This window comes from Echinops telfairi, unplaced genomic scaffold (genome assembly GCF_000313985.2).
Source record: "Echinops telfairi isolate 266 unplaced genomic scaffold, ASM31398v2 ScPeMD7_9;HRSCAF=40, whole genome shotgun sequence".
Classification (NCBI taxonomy): domain Eukaryota; kingdom Metazoa; phylum Chordata; class Mammalia; order Afrosoricida; family Tenrecidae; genus Echinops; species Echinops telfairi.
Window position 1 is genome coordinate 62,261,545 of NW_022103906.1, and position 6,880 is coordinate 62,268,424.

Below are 6,880 nucleotides of genomic sequence, written 5' to 3' on the forward strand. Positions count from 1 at the left end.
ACTGGATTTGTTTCTCTAGTCAATCTGGTTTAACACAAATGAGAAACAAATATGCGCTGTAAACTATCATCCAAACCACAATAAAATTAAAACAGACAACCTTCCCACCCCAAAACCACATCATCCATACTGTCTTCACTCCCCTCAGCCCCAGTGTCTCTACACCCTGCTTCTGTTTTGCTGTTTACCTCTGACCCCTCAAACACAGGCAGCAGGACTGCCCTGTCCTGCCACATGCCCTCCCAACCCCATCTATCCTCATACTCCGTAGGCTTCGCCAGCCTCAAACAGAGAGGTCCTCACAAAGGATGCACACTTGCATGTTACTTGCAACCTCGCAGAACCCACCACTGTCACCCATCCATGGCAGGAGGGCTGTCCTGACTCTGCTCCAGAAAGTTCCAGAAGGCAGACTGGTTCTCATACTGACTGCACCTTGCACTGCTGCTGGCCCTGGCCTGACTGCTGGCTGCTACCCTGTCATCAAGGCTCAGGAGCTCGGGCCTCCATCATTACACACTGACCCGCCCACAACTGACTCCTTGAAGAAGGGGGTGGACAAAGGATGAGAAGCTAGAGCCAGTAGAAGTCAGAGCCAGACTCCTCCCGCAAAGTCTCAGCCATCACGTGGCGGCAGCAGTCTCTGACTGTGTCCGGGTCCCTGCAGGGATCCTGGATATCGCCCAGGCTTTGTGTTCTCACCTGTAGAATGGGGAGTTTAGTGAGGGTTCACCACGAAATGCTCGTGCTACAGGGGGGTGGTTGTTGTTAGTAAGGTACGAATAAATTCTGGTTCAGAATATTTTAATCCGAGGAGACTTTGTAACACAGTGGATCATGTGTTGGGCTTCTAACCACAAGAGCAGCAGTTCTAAGCCACCTATCACTCCTCTGGAGTATTGTGAAACTGTCTGGTCCCGCAGGGATGTACAGTCCGGGAAGCCCAAAGGTGTGGTTCGGCTCTATCCTTCTTGCATGGAGTCAGAATCAACTCAATGGCAGTGGGTAGCATTTGAGTCACCTCCACCACTTTGAAGGCTCAGCCTCCTTTTCTGCTGGAGTCTCATGTTCCATCTCCACCCACATGTCACAGAGCTCGGGGACCCTGACCTTCCTGGTGGTCACGGAGCAGCCTCTGACACAGCTGGCAGACCAGGGATGCCCTCTGAGCGGCAGCTGAGTCAGGGCACAGACTCACCTATGACCTTCCACTGGTGGGTCACCTTCTGGGAAGACTTCCGGGTGGAAATCTTGGGAATGAGTGGAGTGTTTTCGGGTGCTGGAAAGGCATGAGGGAAGGCAGTCACGGGGGGTGAACTATTCTCCTCTTGCAGCACCAAAGCCAGGCCTGGCACCTGCCGGGAAAGGGAGGAGTTGGACACAGAGCAGGTGGTCCAGAACCGCCCACAGGCTCACTTCCAACATCACCAGAGGGGGATTTAACTGCACTTAGCCACCCACCTGCCCTGTCTCCTGACGGAAATGCAGATGGCGTCACAGAGGAACATCATTCTTCTGTGATGCTGCTGATGCCCCTCCAGCCTCCTGACAATGCTACCGTTGTCGAGTGGATCCCAGACCCTCTACTAGCAGCCATCAGATGAAGAGCTGATTGAGGGTCCCACTTTTTTTCCCCCTGGGCCGTCTGGTGGCCCAGCAGCTCTTGTCTCTCCAGTAGCTTCACCAGCACTGGACCTGCTTGGAGAGGCAGGTTCTCAATCAGGAGCTCTCTAATCGGGAGCCAGCCAGAAGGGCAGGCCTTCTTGTTGGGCCACTGCCAGCACCGACTCTTGGCTCACTGGCTGCTGTCACGGCAGGCCCTGAACCAGCAGTGGGCTCCACAGAGCACCGGGTCCTCAGTCAAGCCCACCTGACTGAGAGCTGCGGCCAGGTTGGGTTTTCACCCTGTGGCCCTGACAAATGGACTGAGAACCCCTTTGTAAAATCCGTTTTGTCTTGAGCCAGCACCAGAGCTTCCGCGAGCATCGGGTTGTCCGTGGTGACCTGCATCACTTGTAGAAGACTGCCAATCTGCGGGACAGCCATGCCCTCTTCTCGGACAGCCTCCAAAAGCAGCTCATGGGGCACTGGCTCACAACCCTGTGGGTCCCGCAGCAGCAGAGGAGCCGCATCCAGCACCTGGTCCTCTTTGACCAGCTGACTGATCATCAGCCCTGACTGAGAACCTGCTGGAAGCCCGCACACTATCCTGGGACACCTGCAGAACCAACTGGCGGAGGAAGCACCAGCTGAGGAGGACTATGCTCCCACAGCATCCCTGGAGCTCCAGAGACTATCAGCTCCTCAACCACCAGCGCCGTCCCTGGGACCAGGTGCCCAACCGGCTGCAAGGCTGGACTGTGGACCTGGAACACCTGATTGTGGCAGGTAAGGTACACCCATTTCTGTCCATGTTGCGCCTGAAGCTGCAGTGGGCTCAAGATAGACACTGGTCCTCCACCTCCAGCTCCTGGAGGAAGCTCCTCCTCCCCAACCAGGGAGCCTCCGCCCCACTGCATCCCTGACCTCAGTGAGTCTTTTGTTTTTTCCCCACCCAATTTGTAGCCTATAGATTTATCATTTTGAAAACATTGCACACATTAGTATTTCGTGGTGGTCATATTTGGTTGCTTTTTATTTTCTGGCTTATTTTTTAAGCATTTTTATACTGTCCGCATGTTACGCACACTGTGAATATGAGAAATGAGGCAAAGTCTCACAGCCCTCCTTTCTAAGGAACACTCTGGCTGTGCTTCTACCACAGATTTGTTTTTTCTTCTACAGTCCACGTTACTTCTAATAAACTTCATCTAAACCATAATTCAAATGCATCGATTCTTCTTTGGTCTTCTTCAACCACTGTCAAATTTTCACAGACATGTGAAATATCCTGGCTTCAGTCAGATGCACCTTAGTCCTTAAAGTGACGTTGTTAGACTTCAATACTTTAGCGAGGTCTTGTCTAACAACTGACCCCCAAAATTTGGAGTTTTTGACTTTGCTTCCTGGAGCATTGGTTGTGGATTCAAGCAAGGTAAGTCCTTGAGAACTTCAATATTTTCTTTTCATTTGTCATGGTGTTGTGTATTGGTCCAATGGTAAGGATTTTTTGCTCTTTGTACATTGAATTGCAATCTATACTGATGGGTGTAGTTACTGGTTTTCATCAAGGCCTCCTTGCTTTCTGCAAGCAAGATGGTGTCATCTGCACATCACTGGCTGTTGATCAGTTTCCATTCACCCTAGTGTCCAATTCTTCTTCCTATTGTCCAGCTCCATGCATTATTTGTTAAACATACAGATTGAATAATTACAGTGAGAGGATACAACCTTGATACACATCTCTCTTTATTTTAAACTACATAGTACTCTTTTTTTTCTGTTCAAATGATTGCCCCTTGATTCAGAAACAGGTTCTGTACAAACAAAATAAAACAATCAGGAATTTCTATTCTTCTCAATGTTATCCACACTTTTCTATGTTCTACATAATTGAATGCCTTTGTATAGTTAATAAAACACAAATAAACATCTTCCTTCTATTCTCTGTTTTCATTCCTGGGGCCAGATTCTCTTCTGGATTCAACGTGAGTTTCTGCCAGTGCCCTATTGATGTACTGCTGCAACTGTTGCTGAATGGCATACTAGTGACGATCAAAGACAGTTTGAGTTACACTGCAATATAAAGGAAGGCAAAACTCTCACAACTGGGCTGGTGAGCACCATCAAGATAAATGGAGAAAAGGTTGAAGCTGCCAAGAATTGCATTTTACTTGGACTTATGATCAATGCCCATGGAAGCAGCAAAAAATCAAATAATTCATTACAATGGGCAATTCTGATACAAAAAAATTATCTAAATCATTAAAAAATTAAGATGTCACTTGAGCACTAAGGTTCACATGACCCAAACCATGGATTTTCTCATATATATATATAGATAGATAGATAGATAGATAGATAGATATCTATCTATCTATCTATCTATCTATATATATATCAGAGAAAAATTGATGCCACTAAATTATAGTGTTGCCAAAAGTACTGAATAGATCATGGGCTGCTGTAAGAATGCACAAATCTATCTTGGGAGAAGTGTACCCAGAAGGATCCTTAGAAATGAGGATGGTGAGACTGTCTTCCCTAGTTTGGAGTGGCCTCTGGAGGGACCATCCTCTGGAGAAAGACTTCATGCTTGGGTCAGCTACATCAGGTAGAGGGTCAGCTACAAAGTGGAAGCTACTCAATGAGATCAACTGACACAGTGAAGGCAACAATAGATATCTACCTGGTAAGGACTGTGAGGCTAGCACAGGAAGAGCAGGTGCTCTGCTCTGCTTTGCATGGGGTTGTTGGGAATTGTAACTGTTTGATGGTATCTCATAGCAACGGAAGCACTAGAGAAAATTGTGTTTTTCTAGGAAAAGGAGGTTCTTTTCTTACAACTCGACATTGGTCAAATTTCTTCCCAGATCTAAGAGGAAAAAAAAAAATTCTCAACTACCACATTCAGAAATCAGTGATGTCCCTGTTTCTGCTTTTATGAAAATACAACCACATTTAAAAATAAATCATTGCAATATTCGGTGTGGATTTTCTATGGTGAAAGTTATATGATTGTTGGTTACACTGAATAAGAATATCTAGTCGGCAGTTTATCTGGCAATCCTCCATCCTCATTAGAATTCACCTGCATAACATGATTCTGTACTAATTTTCTCTGTATAACTTCATTAGTTGGCAAATTTGGCATTACCTTTTGATATCTAAAGTTCAAAGCAAAGGTGTAAAGCATATTTATAAACAGAATCAATTCTAAAATATATTTCTTCCATCCTTGATCATTTCTTATAACACTAATGGATTCCAAAAAAGGCTAGTCATTTCCTTTCAAATGGTTGTCTCCAGTGAGCTGCAAATAAAGGGCATAAATGTCCAAAACACAGAAGCTTTTGTCAATATCTTAGTCAAATTACATTTCAGATGAAATGCGAAGTATTTAGTCACCAAATTTAAATGTGACTCATGGGAGAATTTGTGATAATGCTCAATAAATAGATGTTTTGTTCTTGAGGTTGTGAAGAAATCCTTTTGATATTGAACAGCACCCACTGTGCGCATTCAAAGGAGGGAGGCAACTAGGGGGAATCTGTGCTCCGCTTTTAATGTTTCAAAGTTGAAAGAATGGTGCAATGTAATCTTTGCGCAGCACATATTTCCCCCAAATTCATCGATCTCCTTTTCATCTGTTCTTAAGAACCACTTCTCATTTTCTTTCTATAGGCCAAGACTCCAACTGAGAGAAGTTCAACATAAGGAAACACTAAGATTAAGAGGAAGCAATTCAGCTTTAATGATTAACTACAGAACTGCAGAACTAAAGTCGGATTTTTTCATAGATACATTTTCACCTATGTCGTTTTTTCATTCAATTGTATATCCAGAATCCTGAACCAATTTCATATTTTGTCTAATTATCATATTTATATCACAGTTTGCACATATCAGGGGTAAGTGGAGGAAAACCCTGAGATCTTGTTTATTAAATATTTTATTTGTTTTGAATAAAAATCATTTTTCCAGTTAGAGTTATTAGTAATACCACATCATAATATCTTAATTCTTGCTCAAGAACACAATATCCAAGAGCAAAAGAGAAGAAAGTTCAAAACGATGTGAACCAATGGATAGCTCAGTGTCAATTGGGTAAGAATGTACAATAGATTGTCAGGCTTTTCTCTCTAGTTTTTCTTAGTCTGGAAGTGTCACTTAAACCTGCATCAGCAACACTCATGTTTCTACCGAAGGGCAAGGAGTGAAACACTTGGAAGGAATTGGCCAGGGTAAAATCGTTGTCTCTCATATGGAAAGAAAGAATTCCACCACTGAACATATCCTCCCCACCCCCTCCCAGCCCTGACAGCACTAGTACAAAACAAAACACAACTCACTGCCATTGAGTCAATGATGACTTCACTACAAGGTCCCTAGTTTGAAACCACCAGCCACTCTTCAGGTGAAAGACGAGGCTTTCTGTTCCTCTAGAATTACAGTACCATGTCTTACAGGGTTGGCAGGAGTTCATAGTAATGGTAGTGATTTCTTTCTTTTTTTTTTATTAATCAATTTATTGGGGCTCATACAATTCATCACAATACATAGATCAATTGTGTAAAGCACATCAATACATTTGTTGCCCTCATCATTCCCAAAATTCTCTTGCCTCTTGGGTTCCCGGAATCCGCTCATTTTCCTTCCCCCCCCATTCCCTTCCTTCTTAAACAGTGTGGTCAGTCGCACTAACAAAAGCGGAATTTGCATAACAGTAAGACAGGCGAGCACTATTGCCGGTTTCTTTTTCTGTCTTGGTCATTAGATCTGCATTTCAATGCTATTAGTATTTAGGAAAACACATTTTTATCTTAGAAAGCATGCTCCTGTTTTGAAATTGCATCCGTGATATCTGTGCAATCGAATAGATGTGAGACCTTTACATTTTGCAGTGAACCTGCTTCTCTGTAGTGTCCTGCAACCTGGCCGGCAGGGGTCTGAGTGATTCTGCAAGAGAGCCAAGCAAAATGGCTGAGCACCCCATGGGCAGCTCCAACTCTGCTCCTTTTCCCCAAGGGCTGCTGGCCGGGTTCTTTAACATTTCCTTCCAGAGGGACCATGAGTAAATACTTCAGAAAGAGACAATGACTATTTCCTAAGGTCACTGGCACAAATCATTTGTTTGAGGGCTACTAGCCTAAATGTGAGAGGTTAGAACTGACCCAACATGCCCACAGACAAAGTAGGTGGCAAGCTGCTTCCATACAGATTTCAGCTAAGAAAATTCTCCAGAGCACTCCCACTCTGTAACACCTGGGGTGGGGGGTGG